We start from the raw sequence: 17152 nt of genomic DNA, 5'->3' as shown, positions 1-17152 counted from the left end.
GTTATGTGGCCTTGGGTAATCCATTTGGATCTCAATGCCATCATCTGTAATGTGGGACTAGTATTTCCTTCTTCCAAAGGTGCTGGTAGGGCTCAGTGGGATGACACAAGTCTTCTAGGGTAGTGCCTGGCACAGGAAAGGGGTCCTGATATGACTGCCCTTTGGCCCCCTAAGCTGTCAACCAGGTCACATCACTTCCACAAAAATAGAGAGAACCTCCAACTACAATGGTCACCAACTTATGGCCACTCTCATTGGATCTATGACCTTCCCTACCCTCTCTGCACATTGTCTTGAAGCAAATCCCAGAATCAATATATTTATTTTTCGCTCCTCTTGTGTATGTTTGAAATTTTACATAATAAAAAATAACAAAGTGGGGATGACAGGAGATAATTTACACAATGTGCCTGGGACTCAGGAGGGCTCTGACCCCACTCAGGGATGGGGAAGGACTTCCCAAAGAAAGCAACAGCAACCACAGCAAGAGGGTTAAAGATCTGTATATTTCAAGAAGCAACAAAAACACAACAAAAGGCGGGCAGGCTCAAAAAATATTTTTTTCAACAAGTATAAAAAATGACCAAAAGAGTTAATATTCGTCTTATATACCAAGAGCTTGACAATTCCTGAAGATAATTCTAACACTTCAATTACAAAATGGGAAAATAACATAATTTATGGGAGATGAAATACAAATAGTCAATGAACACGTGAAAAGATGTTCCATCTTACCAGTAATTAGAGAAATATAAATTAGAATAGCATTTTTATCTACCAAATGAGCAAATATTTAAGAAATATAAAACCCAGTGCCTGCAAGGACGAAGCGACACAGAGCTCTCATAATCTATTGTTGATAATTTGAATTGGCATCTCTTTTCTGGAAAACAAGTAGGGACTATGTATAAAAACCTTTAAAAAAACTACACACCATATCCTTTGGGGCTAGGATACTGCCTCTAGGAAATATTCAGAAATTCACGCATTCATACACAATGACATTCATTATTTATAATTGAAATTTAAAAAAAGGAAACAACTTAAATATTACATAGTCAGAGATTAGTTAAATAAACTATGGTTCATCTATATGATGTTAATTCCATAGCCATTAATAATTATATTTTCCAAGAATTATTAAAGACATAGAAAAATACTCTGTAATGTTAAATGAGAAAGCAGGATACTGAACTATGTATGTCGTCATGCTGTGTAATCCTGATTATGTAAATAAATAAATATACATGTAGAAGGGTGATCAGTGAGGCAGAACAAAAATATTGTAGGGAGATTCTGCAGTTTTTAAAAGTTGCTAGCAGATTAAAGTTCCTACCGGTTTCTGGTGTTAGAGACAGAAGTCACCTTGGAAAAATGATTCTTTGTTTTGGAGGTTCTTTAGTTACATAAATGTAGGATAAATATCCATTGACTGTTCTTGGGGGTAATACTGAGCATGGAGCATGGGGGAGTAATGAAACTGAGAAGTAAAACAGTCTATTATTATTATTAATTTTCAGGGAAAAAGACTGTTTCATGGTAGGGTGTGTACATCTCTGAAAGAGGTCTTTTTGATAATAACGGAGTTCTCCTTTTTTCTTAGGGGAAGAACTGTAGGGAAAGCTTGATAAGAAGGTTCTAATTCATTCATTAAATAAGGGGTGATTGCCTGCTTCATGTAAGGCACTGTTCTAGACCCCAGAGCACTGTCAGTGCAGGCCAAGTGTCTGTTCCCATGGGGCTCACTCTAGTAGGAGAGACAGACAGTAAACCAATGTAAGTATAATAATATATTAGGATGTGGTGAGTGCTACGGAAAATAAAGAGGGTAAAAGGCTAGAGAATTATGGGGTGGGTGTTATTTTATGTGGGGGGGGGGGCTGGGGCCAGAGAAGGCCACACTGTTAGGTAGCTTTTGAACAGAGATCTGGAGGAGGTGAGGGAGTGAGTGAGGTGGACATACGCAGGGAGGGTTTTGCAGGCGGTGGAGACAGCAAGGGCACAGCCCTAGAGATGGGAATGTGTTTGGATGATGGGAAGGATAGCAGGGAGGCTGGTGTGACCAGAATGAAGGGGGCAAGGGGGGTGGCTAGGAGGAGAGGTGGGGAAGGGCAACAATTGGATCATATAGACACGGCAAGTACTTTGAATTGTGTTTAAAGCAACCTTACTGAGATATCATTTATATGCAATAAAACTCACCCATCTTTTTAAAAAAAATTTTTTTTAACGTTTATTTAGACACAGAGCGTGGGCAGGGGAGGGGTAGAGAGAGGGGGAGACACAGAATCTGAAGCAGGCTCCAGGCTCTGAGCTGTCAGCACAGAGCCCGACGCGGGGCTCGAACTCACAAACTGTGAGATCATGACCTGAGCCGAAGTCGGTCACCCAACCAACTGAGCCACCCAGGTGCCCCTAAAACTCACCCATCTTAAGTGTTCATTCAATGGGTTTTGACAAATGTCTGCACCCATGTAACTACCATTCAAATCAAGATACAGAGTATTTCCATCACCCTTGTTCCCCTTTGCCATCAATCCTTGCCCACCTCAGCCCTGGGCAGCCATGACTCTGCTTTCTGTCACTGTCATCACTCAGTATGCACTCTTGCATCTGGCTCTTTTTGCTCAGCATATCTGTTTTGAGATTCAACCACATTGTGCGTATCAGTATTTTGCTCCTTTTTATTGCTGAGTAGTTTTCCTTTGTATTTATCCAGTCACCTGTTGATGACTTCCGGAGTTTTCCAGTTTGGAGCTCTAATGAATAAAGCTGCTCTGAGCATTCTTGAGCACTTGTTGTGCACCCAGCACACTCATTTCTCTTGGGTAAACCAAAGAGTAGCATTGTGGGTCATGGGGTAAGTGTATGTTTAAATGTATTAGCAACCGCCAGCCTTCCAAAGTGGTTGTGCCATTTCACACTTTCGCCAGCAGTGTATGGGACTGCAACTGCTTCACATCCTCGCCAACACCTGGCGTGGTGAGTCTTTTTAATCACACCATTCAGTGGGTGTGCAGTGGTATCTCAGGGTTTACTTGGCTAGTAGCATGGCCTGAGGCAACTTTTGGGTTCCCTTAAACTGGTTTCTTGTCAGTAAAATGGGAATAATAATCGTTCCCACCTCACAGTGATGCTGTGAGGATTCAGCGGCATGGCGGAGGTAAAGCATTAGCCCAGCACCGGGCACATGGCCAGTCCTCAGTAGAGAAGAGCAGGTCATGTCATCTGTGGCCCCCAAACACAACCACCTCTTGTTTGTCATGAACCTTCTACCACGTTGCTGGAGCCCACTGATCCCCCTCGATGATGGTTGTCTTTTTCGTGTCCCCTATCCCTGTCCCCTGACCTCTAAGCCTTGAAAGAGGAAGCCTCCAGGTGACTATACACCCTAATGATGTCCGTGGAGGTACCAAGTACCTCTTCAGGGCATTTTCCCGAGGAACGTGGTTTTTGCCTGAGAAGAATTTGAAGACCGCTATTAAGGTAATAAAAAATTTTCAGTGATCTAATTCTGCTGATTCTTACAGGAGTGAGGGCTCTCTCAGGGACAGGTGGGGTAGCCAGCAGCGGAGGCTGCGATCTAGAGGGGACTCGAAGGAGAAGGACCCGTGTCAGCCCCACTGACTGCCTCCACCCAGCAGCCGTGCGGATCCCGCCCCAGCTCCGCTCGTGTTTCCTCAAGGAGATCTTGAATATTTATCATGTATTAGGTGAAAAAAGAAGTGGAACAGGAGGAAATTGTGTTACTGCATATGAAATTTGCCTGAAAAGTTTCCACTTTCCTCTCGTTGGAAAATAGTTTTGATTTGAAATATGAAGCTTCTCTCCAACTTATTATCTCAGAGACGAGAATGGAAAATGATGCTCCTTGGGCTTCAGGTGGAAGCGCCGGAGGTGGTGGGCGTTTCCGGACCCCAGGAATTGTCTGTAGAAATTGCCCCGCATGCAGCAAAATTGTAAATTTTTTTTTCCTCTCTTGTTGCTCCCCCAACCCAAATCTGCCTATAGCTAACAGACGGGAGCCAGCCAAGGGCAGAATCTGGTGGGAGGCAGCAGGGTCTCTGTATCAGACAGAACAGCTCAGTTTGTCCTGGACACACATTTTTAAAAAACAATTTATTTACTTATTTTGAAAGAGAGAGAGAGAGAGAGGCAGAGAGAGGAGGAGAGAGAATCCTAAGCAGGTTCCATACTGTCAGCACAGAGCCCCACATGGGGCTCGATCTCACCAACTGTGAGATCATGACCTGAGCCGAAATCAACAGTTGGATGCTCAACTGACTGAGCCACCCCTTGCACTATTAATATTCTTGTTGCAGGTGGTCCTCGTCTCTCCTTCTGTACCTGCAGTGACAGGGCCCCTGCAATCACTGAAGCTGGGTGCCTTTCCAGGTCTGGATTGTCCTAAATCTTGGAAAGGCTTTCCCTTACCTGAGGCCCAGACTTACTTCCCAATCTTAGCCCCGTCCTCTCTGGCTATACAGCACATAGGTACTACTGATGCCCTTCAGCAACTACGCAAAGGTTTGAACTCTATCTTGCTTTCTCCTGGCTCATTTCCTTCCATTGCATCCTGGAGACTAGCTCAAGGTCATATGCCTTGGAACTGGTGGCGGCAGGATTCAAACTGGATGTATTAGTCTCCTGTGGCTGCTATAATAAATGACCATAAGTTATTTTAAAACCACTGAAATATATTCTTTCACAGTCCTGGAAACTAGAAATCTGAGATTGGGGTGTTGGAAGTATTGGTTCCTTCTAAGAGAGATTGTTCCTGGCCTCTTCTAGCTTCTGGTGACTGACAACATTCCTTGGTTTATAGACACATGACTCCAATCTCTGCCTCTGCCTTCACACGCCCCTTCTCCTCTGTGTGTCTTCTCTTTCTTTAAGGATGCTTGTTACTGGTTTAGCCCCACCCATATGATCCAGGATGATCTAATCTCTAGATCCCTAACTTAATTACATCAGCAGTGACCCTTTTGCTCACTTACATCACATTTACAGGTTTCTAGTGGACATGTCTTTCTTATTTTTACTTTTTTTTTGTTTTTGGCAAGGGACATCATGCAACCCATGACACTGATCTAGGCTCTTTCCAAAGCTTTGTGCTTGACCGTGATGCCCTAATGAAGAAATCCTGTGCTGCCATACCATGGGCTGAATGTGACCCACAGATAGATTTGATCTAACAATCTTTTTTTTTTTTTAATCAAGCCATATGTTTATTTTGAGAGAGAGAGAAAGTGCAAACAGAGGAGGCTCAGAGAGAGAAGGAGAATCCCAAGCAGGCTCTGAGCTGTCAGCACAGAGTCCAATGTGGGGCTTGATCTCACAAACCATGAGATCATGAACTGAGTTGAAATCAAGAGTCAGTTGCTTGACTGACTGAGCCAGCCAGGCACCCCTAATCTAACAATCTTTTAAGAGCAATTTGAATTGATCACTATTATTTAGAAACTGGTAAAGACTTCTGATCTATGGCGGAAAACAGCATTTTCCTCTTCTTCTCCTAGAAAGCATCGCAAAGCAACAAGACAAAAAGTCTGCAAACTTCATTTTCTAGTGAAACTAGAAGGCAGGCCTAACACCCAGACTCTAATTTATGTGAAATTAGGGCGGCCAAAGCCAGCTGAGACCAAGCAGGGTATCAATGAAGGAAAAGAATACAAAAACTGACAGAGAAATCTTAGCAGTAGGAAGAGGGCTCATCGCTTGGAGATCTCAAAACAAAAAGTCTTCCGAAAAAGGTCATACAAGTGGGTGCAATCCAGTATGTCTGGTGTCCTTATAAAAAGGGGGAATTTGGATATAGAGGCAGACACACACACGGGGAGATGGCATGAAGACACAAGGGAGAGGGAGGCCATAGGATTTGTGATGCGTCTATAAGCCAAGGAACCCTGAGGATTGTAGGCCCACAGCAGAGGCCAGAAGAGGCAAGGAGGGATTCTCCCCTAGAGCCATTAGAGGGACGTGGTCCTGCCCACATCTTCGCTCAGACATCTGGCCTCCAGAACTGTGAGCCAACACATTTCTGTTGTTTTAAGCCCCCCAGTTTGTGGTACTCTATTATTGTTGCCCTAGAAAACTAATGCAGGTGCTAAGGCCCAGGTGGTCGGATTGCCATCAGATAAAGTAGAATTCAGAATGAAGTAATTAAATGAGGCAAAGAAGAGGACTTTCCAATTCTAATAACACAATCATGTTTATATGTATATTAGTAATATTATATACTTAATTGCAATAAAAATGTAATGGTTATGAACCACCTATGTGCCAACTAAAGTCACAGCCATGCAAAGCCACAAGTTATGAGAACATGCTAATAGAAGAGTTTGCTTTTTTTCTGTGTGACAGATTAAGTGGATAAAAAAGTGTAAATGAACAATGGGGCGCCTGGGTGGCTCAGTCAGTTCATCTTCCGACTCTTGATTTTGGCTCAGGTCATGATCTCACAATTCGTGGGATCAAGCCACATTCTCAGGGTGGAGCCTCCTTGGGATTCTCTCTCTCCTCTCTCTCTGTCCTTGCCCTTCCCTTGTTTGCATGCATATTCTCTCTCTCTTCTCAAAATAAATAAACATTTTTTAAAAACCTGTTTTGGGGTGCCTGGTGGCTCAGTCAGTTAAGCGTCCGACTTCAGCTCAGGTCATGATCTCACAGCTCGTGGGTTCAAGCCCCACGTCAGGCTCTGTGCTGACAGCTCGGAGCCTGGAACCTGCTTCGGATTTTGTGTCTCCCTCTCTCTCTGCCCCTCCCCTGCTCATGTTCTGTCTCTCTCTGTCTCTCAAAAATAAATAAACATTAAAAAAATTTAAACCTATTTTATTAAAAAATACACATATATAAACAAACAAGACCTAAATAATATACTTAACAAGGTACAACATGCACATGACAGTGGGAGACAGAGAGAACTCCTTGGCTACGGTTTTCCTTTAAGTGCCCATGGGACATATCCCAAACCTTCCCATATATAAGGCCATAAATTAAACCTCAATAAATCTCTCCCTCAACTAAACACAGTACAGACATCATTTTCAGATCACAATTCAATAAGGTAGAAAATAACAAAAATCAGAAAACAAAAAGGCCCTGTTTTATAGGGGTAGAGGCGCAGTGGGAACAGACTGGCAAGGCCAGAGGGCAAATGTACACCTTAAGTGATCCACCTTAAATTCTATAAACAAGAATGAGAACAAAGCATCTAACCCAGGAAGTTAGAAAAAGAATAACAAAAGAGGCCTAAGGAAAACAGAAGGATTCCTTAATAAAGTACCTTTAAAGAATAGTTTAATTAGCTGGAAAGTAGAGTAACAGTAATATAAGTAAAATCCCAAAAAAGGTTTAATAGCCATCAGGAAGATAGATGAATTTATAGCTCTAATAAAGAAAACATTTAGAAGGCAAATATACACAGAATATGAAATAATGAAGAGGAATTAACACAGAGACAGAATTAATCCCATACACCATTGGCCTAACTCTTTGAAAACAAATTTGAAAACCAGGATGACTATGGAATTTTCTAAGAACACGTAATTTACCAAAATGATTCCAGAAGACATAAAACATTCTAGATGTACCATATCCATGGAAAAAGAGAGAAAGCTGTCAAAGAGCATTAGGTCAAATAGTTTCTGCTTTAAAAACAAATAATCCCGATATTCTAATGCTAATTATTCTGTTCCAGAAATTTAAAAGAAAGGAAAAAGCCAGATCATGTAAATTAATTAAGAAATTCATTGGTACCAAATCCCAGTGAAGACCGCACACAAAGGAAATGCCAGGCTAATTTCATTCGTGGTAATTTAAAAATCCTAAAGAAAACTTTAGCAAGCAGAATTAGCAGCCTTTAACGTATAATAAGTTGGATCCAAGTGGCCTTTACTCTGGGAATACAAGGATGGTTTAACATTAAGAAACCAATCAAAATGCTCCATGATACTGAACTGATGAAAAGGAATGATCAGCTCTTGATTTTTAAAAAAGTACTCAATAAAATAGGAATAGATGGACATTTCCTTAATATGAAAAGAATTTATCTCAGCTCAAACACCAGCATTGTTCATAGTGGGAAAACGCTAGAAGATTTCTTACGAAGGTCAGGAACAAGAGTCAGGGATGGGCAAAATAGAGAAAGGGGTGGGGCGCCTGGGTGGTTAAATGTTCACTTCAGCTCAGGTCTTGATCTCACAGCTCGTGGGTTCAGGCCCCACGTTGGGCTCTGTGCTGATAGCTCAGAGCCTGGAGCCTGCTTTGGATTCTGTGTCTCCCTCTCTCTCTGCCCCTCACCTGCTCACGCTCTGTCTCTTTCTCTCAAAAATAAATAAATATGGAAAAAAATAGGGAAAGGAGATTAAAAGGCACAAACTTTCAGTTATAAAATAATAAATCATGGAGATGAAAAGTACAGCATAAGGAATAGAGTCAAAAACATTGTAATGACATTGTATGGTGACAGATGGTGACCACACTTATGGTGAGCATTGAATGATGTATACAATTGTTGTGTAATGTATAGAATCAGTATGTTGTATACCTGAAGCTAATATGACATCATATGTTAATTAAAAATTTTAATTAAAATAAAGTCAGGAACAAGAGAAGACTTTCTACTTTCAGTACTCTTATTTCATATTGTACTGGAGGCAGCAATGCAATTAGGTAAGAAGAAGAAATTAAATGTGTGAACATTGTAAAAGGGGAAATAAAATTATAATTCTCAGATGATAGTATTGTATATCTGGAAAACCTAGAAAGACACATTTTGGAATTACTGCAAACAATAAGAAAATTCAATAAAGTAGCAGTGTATAAGGTAAATATATAGAAATCATTAACTTTTATATATATAAATAACCAGTTAGAGAATAAAATGGGAGGGATGCACTTATTTACAATATCCACAAAAAAATAAAATACCTAGTAATAATATTTTTTAAATGTCCAAGGCATATATGAAAAAAGCAAAGTCCTGGAAAAAAACCATCTCTGAAGGCTACAGAAAGAATCTTGGACAAATTACAAGTCTGTATGCATGCTTGGATGGGGAAATTTGACCTCATAACTATTTCATCGCTCCTAAGTTAATTTTTTTCTAAGCTAATACTTAAGCTTCACACAATCCTAATAAGAATTCCAACAGCTTTTTTGTGGGGAGACAGGGGGAATGGGGCACTAGACAGACAAGGTGATTATAAAATTCATATGGAAAAATAAACAAGTATAATCCTGCAGTTTGTTCTTTTTATTCAAATTATGTTTAAAAAATTATCCATGTTGATGCATAGAATTATACGTTGTTCATCCTACATGCTACATAATACTTTCCCATTGTGTGAAGACACTATAATTTATTAGTTCGCCTGTTGACAGATTGTTTCCTGGGTTGTGGTTGTGGAATCTCCTTTAGATCAGTGTCCCTGTGTGTGTGTGTGCAAGGGAGAGAGGGAGAGAGAGAGAGAGAGGGAGAGAGAGAGAGGCAGGCAGCTTGGGGCTCCTGCACCATCTAAGGAATATAAATTCAGGCCTACACATGAGAGTCACCTGGGATTTTGAATTCTTGCAGACGACTTAAAATTTGTTTCCATCCATGGCCCCAGCAATTTGCCTGATGCTTCCTGAGGTTGATGGAAAAAGGTTTTCTTGACTCTTTATGAGAGTTTTATGTTTTCACCTCGCATGGGCTGGAGGCCACAATGCTGCCTTACGAGTATTTTTAATACCCAGTCCCCAAGTCCCTGGGTCCAAGCAAGACCTGTGGGCCACCATAGTACCTATTTCTGCTCACTGCTTTGGCTCTGAGGTCCCTTTTATCTGACTCCTGGGACTTTCAGTTATTTTCTTCTAATCTTGACCACACACTTGTCATCTTTACCTTGTATGTTACTTAGCATTTCCATGTAGCTGTGGGCGGTGGGAAGGCCTTTTGTGTCGGCTCTGTTCACTGCACTGCTACAAGTCCAGGGCCCCCAACAAGTGCCCAGTACCTTCCATCCTGTCTCTTCTCTCCAGCCGGTAAGTCCTTTTTGTGTTGCGATTCTGGCTCCTGGCCTCCTACTCTGTCAGCCCCGGATGCCTTTATCTGGGTCATCAGGGATGGGATTTGTGAAAATGCTGTGCACAGCAACCGGCACAAACACTGCCCCAAAAAAGTGGATGCTGATTTAGGACATTAAAAACAGACATTAAGAGAGGTCTTTAAACTGTTCTCCAGGTGGACACCAATTGATCGGTATAGATAGTCGACTGTTTCCGAACCCACAGGATTATATTACCAACCACTCCATCCGTGTGGTATCTGCCCTGGGCATCCAGAACCTCTGTGCGGGGTGCTGGGGAGGATGCAGGGTGTAGGAACAGGGCAGAAGACCTGGTCTACAGGTCTGGCAGAAGAACAAGGCCTGTCTAAGGCTGAGAAAATTAAGTCCCTGATGGGTTTGCTCTGCACGAGTCCTAACTCACAAACCAGAGGAAAAACAGGTTTCATGTGCCCCACAAAGACTTTTAAGGTTCTGCTTTGAGGTTTGACCCATGGCCAGCAAGGTCCCTGGGCCAAGGTCCTTCTTATCATAAAAGGTTTTGCAGAACCAGGTTCAGGGTGATCTACGTAAGTCCAGAAGAACCAGTGGAGACGAACCCATCTATAAGGCAGAGACTCAACACAGGGCCCCCACTCCCAGTGACCTGGGAGGACAGTGCAGCTCGGTGAGCCCCTGGGGGCCTGGCATGGGCCACCCTGAGAATGGCACTGCCATTTGCATCGTACGTCCACTGGCAGGAGGGGTGAGTGGGACCCCTGGTACCCAGCCAGGCAGCTCCCCAGGGCAGGAGCTGGGCAGGATCAGGGCAAATTGTGCGATGGAGGCTAGGGCACATCAGGGCCAAGAAATCATGGGCTCAAATCTGCTGATGACCCAGGCCTTCCCACTGAAGCTATCATGCTGCAATTCCAGACCTTTCTATCAAGGCCAGTGGAGCCTCAGGACAAGGGGTTCAGGCAAATGAAGAAAGAACTATGTCAAACATAGAGATCATTTATATTTTCAGTCATTCTGTGGCCATTACTTGGCCATATTCCTTTACAAATTTGGTTGGGATGTGATCTTGGAGGCCCATGTGCAGAGGGTATCTGTGGGAGCCTGGGGTTTCACAAGGGGGCGGTGGGGGTTGAGGTACTGTGACACAGCTGTAGTGAAGCATGTCTCAGCACCTCTGGACAGAGAGGGCCACCCAGTAGGACCAGGTGTCCCCTCATTCTGGTGTCAGCCTACCTTGGCTGGTAACGGACAGTCTCCCCACACATCCCCCACCCACCGTATTTAGCAATGGGCAGGTGATGGGTAGGTCATCACTCAGTGGACAATGTGACCTTTTTGCTGATATTTACCACTGCAGAGACTGGGAGACAGAGGCAATCTCTGACATGCTTTAGCCAACAGTGTCCTAAGGGTTGAACCCATTTTGACTTTGGTGATCTCACTACTTGAGGAATGGACAGAGAAGCCAATGTGGACACCTCAAGCCAGGAAGAAGGTATTTTCTCTGGGCTGTGGCCTGTGAAGGAAGGAACCCTCAGAAGGGAGTTACAGGACCCTTCTGAAAGCATTCTAGAAGGATCCCTCCACAAACAAAAAGTGGTTTAAGGGAGCATATTAAGGAACTGTTAGTTCAGAGCATTATTTGCAAGCCCCAGAGTGCACCTGTGACTTCGTCTATGGTTGTACATAGAAATTTGGGGACATAAGAATGTATGTCCATTGCAGGACACTGAACAAACCAGGAGCGATGGAGGCAACATGCCCTGAGTTTGGGATGCCTTCGATAGATCAGCAGGAATCCAGGGACATTCAGGTTATTTGTAACAACTGGAATTACCAGACACTCCTGGTAGAAAAGGATAAAGTACCCTCTATTTGTCCAGTAAGATTTACCAGGTGGAAAGGACGCCTCTGGAAAGCCACCTGCCAGCAGCTGTTGGAAAGTTCTGGTGTGCTTAAATCAAGTCACTTGTTCACAAGGACCTCAATGGAGCAGGAGGTTCCATAAAGTGCCGGATCATGTAGAGGAGGTGGGGTTGAAATATCACTCATTGAACAGTAGTCATTCTCTTACACTCAGTAGAGGACTTCTTTCTGACAAGGAGGGAGCAGAGATCCAGCAGACATGTCAGTCGTTTCCAGAAGATTCAGCCTTGGAGGATTAAAGACATTTAGAGGATTCGGGGGATACTTTAGGCAGTTTGTCAAAAACTACCCTAATGTGGGGCGCCTGGGTGGCTCAGTCAGTTGAGCGTCTTGACTCTTGATTTCGTCTCAGGTCATGATATCACAGTTCATGAGTTTGAGCCCCGTGTCAGTCTCCACACTGACGGTGCAGAGCCTGCTTGGGATTCTCTCTCTCTCTCTCTCTCTCTCTCTCTCTCTGCCCCTCTCCTGCACACTCTCTTTCTTTCTCTCAAAATTAAAGAAATAAACTTAAAAAAAAAAACCACAAAGTACCTAATGTGAATTGCCAAACTTCCCACAGACAAGATCTGAGGGTGTCTGGCTCCAGTGGGGCCTCCTGACAGCAAGAGGCAGCCAAGAGCAGTTTCGAGCGCAGAAAGACAAGTTCACTGGCCCGTGAACCCAGGCAGGTTAGTGTGGGGAAGCATATAAGCAGTTAACCCCGGGCAGATTGGGGAGGGACTGAGGAGACAACACCCCCGATGCCTCTGGAGACTCCAAGGCTCCCTTGGAAGACTCGGGGGCTGTGCTCCCTAGTGGAATGCTGGGAAAATAGACCTGTGGTTTTTTACTGGATGTGACCTGTCCTGCAGCAGGAAGGAGGAGACAAGTGTTCCCTGTGGCTCCTGGAACCTTGAAACATCCCCCTTCCCGGTCTAGGGGAAGCTTACCCAGTCTCCAAGTTTGTGGCAATTTCCATAGGGCCCCTCCTCTATCTTTTTGGGTGCATAATCTAGAAGAGTGATTCTAGTCAATGTTGCCTCCTGGGGACAATGTCAGGAGACATTTGGTCGAGCCTCCTTGTTGGGGTGAGAGGTGGGTAGCGCTAGCTGGCATCCACAGGCCAAGGATGCTACTAAAGATCGTGAATGCACAGGAGAGCCTCGAAGCGAAGAATTCCATTCCCGAGTGTCAACAGCGCTGAGGGTGAGAAACCCGGATCCAGAAGAATCTCGCTGAGTTTATGTTTTCAAAGTCAAGTACCAAGCTTCGGGCTACTTTCACTTTCAGCCTGGCCTACGCCACCGTCCCCGAGGCAAGACATCCTGGGGATTTTCTTAGAATTGGTGAGGAAAACATTACAGAGACTAAAATACACACCGTTCTCTGATTCTCCTACATCAGGGAAAACAAAATGTAAATTAAATTTTCAATCCATTATTCTGCCACACCTTCAACCTGCCAAGCTTTGAGGTGTCTAAGGGCTTCCAGCTCGACAATTTTACTTTTCTTCCTTTTTTTTTTTTCCTACTTTCAGCTTCATGCATCAGTGTGGGGATGGAAGTTTTAAGTGTGGGAGTGGATGAGATCACTCATGGAGCGTTCTCTCTGCAGAGTGGGAAGAGGAGAGGAACAAGGAGAGAGCCCCAAGGAATGCAAACATTTAGTGAGGGGCGAAAGGGAGGGGGGAGAGAATGAAATCCCATCCAGTTCTGGCGGGCGCGGGGTGGGGGGGGGTGGTGTGCAGGGGAGAGAGGGGGTGGGGATAAAACCTGCCTGCAAAGGGCCTGGGGAAGGCCTGGCACATAGTAGGCCTCACCAAGCCTGGAACAAACAGCCCTGTTTCTGGGTCACTGCCTGGAAAGTCTCCATCTCCTTCCTTCCCAGGTGATTGACTGAAGTTGCTGTTACAGCCTTTTGCTTTTTCTGCAAAGTTTTGTGTAAAGCGGGAGACAAAAAGTGCTGGAGTCCTAGATTCAGAAAGGGGGAAGGAGGTACTTATTATTCCTTTAGTATAAGACAAGGCACAGGACCAGGAAAGGAGTAATCAAAGTTGACAGCTCAGAGGGGATGACAGGGAATGGTTTGGAGAAGTCTCCTTTGGTCACGAATGCTAAGAGAATTCGTGCCGTACCAGGGAGTTAACTGTGGGAGATTTTGCCTCAAAAACATGTCTAATTTCATTTTTTAAACCCTTCTAGTAGAGGTGAAGCGGGCTTGTATCTGTGGATTATACCACCCCGGGAGGGCTCCCTAATAGACATGAAAATAAATCAGTTATGACAGTCACTTCCTGGAGTCAGCAATGCTAGTACTCACTTGAGGTCTGATGGCCATCGGAGTTGCAGTGAAAGAGTTCAGGAAAGCCTTTGTGTGGGTGTTTTTTAGGGCCTGGAATCCGAAGGCTGTTCAGAAAGTCCACAGTGATGCTAAGACCTCCACATACGACGTGAACAAGAGTTGGACCTTGAGGGTTTGTTTGAAGAGGAAGGATCTGGATACCAAAGCCTGATGAGACTTGACGTTCATACCACACCCGGAGCCAGGAGGTCTGTGTCTGTTCCCGGGTGACCACACTTGCCCTTCTGAGCCTTCTGCAAAACCAGGGGATTGGACCCACCATCTGTGAGGGCCTGACCTTGTTTTCACCCGTCCAGCACCCATCCTGCATTCGTTGGGCTGGGTAACAGCACCTCCACTTTTCCATCTCCCGTCACGGACGCTGCTGGTGAACTTGTCTGTCAAGTCCTCCTCACATCCCCTGACCAAAGGGGAGTCCCTTCTGCCCCTCTTCTCAGAAGCTTGGTTCTTCATTGTGTCCCTCGATCCATCACATTTCTCCTTCCTGCCATGGAATCCCCCGCCGTGTGCCTCCATTAGCAAGAATGTTTCTGTTGCTTGCAATCGATAAATACTAGTGGTACAGGGACCTTTGAGCTTTGAAATTTGGGAGGAATAATCCCACCGCATGGCATCATTACAGAGAAGCAATGTGTAGGAAGCCCCAGGCCCAGTCCCTGGCAGGGCAGGGCCCCACTCAGGGGGAAGTGTCTTTCCCTCCCATGTCTCCATGTGTTTTCCAGTGAACATATCATCGGTGATGGAACTTTCTCTGCCCTATCCTTCCATGAGAAGCTTTTGTGGGAATTAAATTGAGCAAGGGGGGTTGCGGAGAATAAATGAGATAATTCGTGTCTTTATTTGGAAAATATTTATTTTTTAAATTTTTTTAAATGTTTATTTTTGAGGCAGAGAGAGACAGAGCATGAATGGGGGACGGTCAGAGAGAGAGGGAGACATAGAATCTGAAGCAGGCTCTAGGCTCTGAGCTGTCAGCACAGAGCCCGACGCGGGGCTCGAACCCACAGACCGTGAGATCATGACCTGAGCCGAAGTCGGACGCTTAACCGACTGAGCCACCCAGGCGCCCCATTTTATTTGGAAAATATTTAATACACATCTACTATGTGCCAGGCCCTTCTAGGCATTGGAGATGCAGCGAGTGAGTGAGACCAAGATCCTGCCTGCAAGGAGTTTACATTGCTGGGGTGAGATACATATAATAAACAGATTTAACTTTAAATGGGGTGGTCGGGCAATGTGTCACTCTGGAGATGACAGTTAGGCAGACGTCTGATTGAAGTGAGGGAGAAAGATGTGCCAATATCTCGGGGAAGAACCTTCCAGGCAAGGGGGAAAGCCAAGTGCAGAGTCCCTGAGGTGGGGATGTGCTTGGTGTGGCCGGGAAACAGCGAAGAGGCCGGTGGGGCAGGAGCTCAGTGAGTGGGGAGGAGAATGATAGGAAAGGAGGCTGAGGAGGTAGCAAGGCTCTACAGCGCCCCTCCCAAATGGGGGGTCCTGCCTCTGCTTGCATGCCTCCAAGGATGGGGGAACTCACTTCCACCTGAGGCCACATCGCCCATATCAGGACAGGCTTCACTTTCAGTATTTCTTCCTTACTATGAACTTCTAATCATTGGCCCCATTTTGCCTCTCCAAACCCCACAGAACCCCTGTGCCCTTGCCTTTCTTGGCCAACCCCTTGGAGATCCGAAACCAGCTCCTCTTCATGTCTTGATCTTACTTCCTTGAGATATTCCTCCTACTACATCCTTTGGAGTCTCTTTGGAATTCATCAGGATATTTCTTCTCTTGTCCTAGGCGCCATACCTCTATTAATTCTGCGTATGATGACTTTGGCTTTTACGGCAGTCATACCTGCCAGTGCCCTTCACACCCAGCTTTTCTTTTATGAAAGGGGGTGGCTCTCCCTCTGTCGCCTCTCCTCTCCCCGGTTCCTGTGCTGAGGCTCTCGGTTTGAAATACAGGTACAAGACATGACACGTATTCCTGCTAAATGCCCTCTTGTTGGATTAGGTCCACTGATTCTGCAAGTCAGACCTTCTGACATCCCACCACCCAACATGTTTGCTATTCTTCTACTTTGTGTCACCCACCAGTCCCATCCCAAAGCCACCCATGTCTCGTATGCGCCTTTACGAGACCAGATTGGCCTCAGCTCTGGGTTCTGGCCAAGCGCTCCAGATGCAGAAATCCCCTTGGGGCACCTACAGTCTGGTTCGGCAGAGGGCACAAAAGCAGTGCATGAATTACAGCAAAGCGTGTTGGTTCTGTCAGAACCTGGTGGTGGTGGGGACGGGTGTCGGGAAACACAAGCAGAGGTAACCTGGAGCAGGTGTTTGTCAGGAGCCCAACTGGGAGGAAAGGCATTTTGGGGGGAAAAAGCACGGCAAATACAAAGACAGGGAGACAGGAAAGTTAGCATCGTGTTCAGGGAGCTGCTCGAAGCGCGGTGCATCTAGTGCGTGCAGCCGAGTACGTGGGAGCTCTGCCTGGTGGAAAAAGTGGGTGAAAGAGAAAGCATCAGTGTCTTGAGTACTTCCGAAGGGCCAGCTGAATCCGGGGGACCCTCAGTTTTCAATGTCAATACAACCTGGGGGATTTCTGCCGTGGCACTTGCAGGCACACAACGCTCATTTGAGGAGGGGTAGGTACCATCTGAGATATCCAGGTATCAGATGCTCCCTCCTGGAGGTTTCTTTATGAGCCCCACCTGGACCAGGATTGGCTTGGTCTCTGGGTATGGAGGACCCAGGCAGGAACACACAAGTCTCACTCAACACTTTCCGAGGTCTGGATCCAAATCTTCCAGTCCTTCCCCAGCCCCCCAGGCC

The sequence above is a fragment of the Felis catus genome, chromosome C1 (genome assembly GCF_018350175.1).
Source record: "Felis catus isolate Fca126 chromosome C1, F.catus_Fca126_mat1.0, whole genome shotgun sequence".
NCBI lineage: Eukaryota > Metazoa > Chordata > Mammalia > Carnivora > Felidae > Felis > Felis catus.
The sequence above is the reverse complement of the archived record's forward strand: the minus strand, read 5'-3'. Positions refer to the sequence as shown.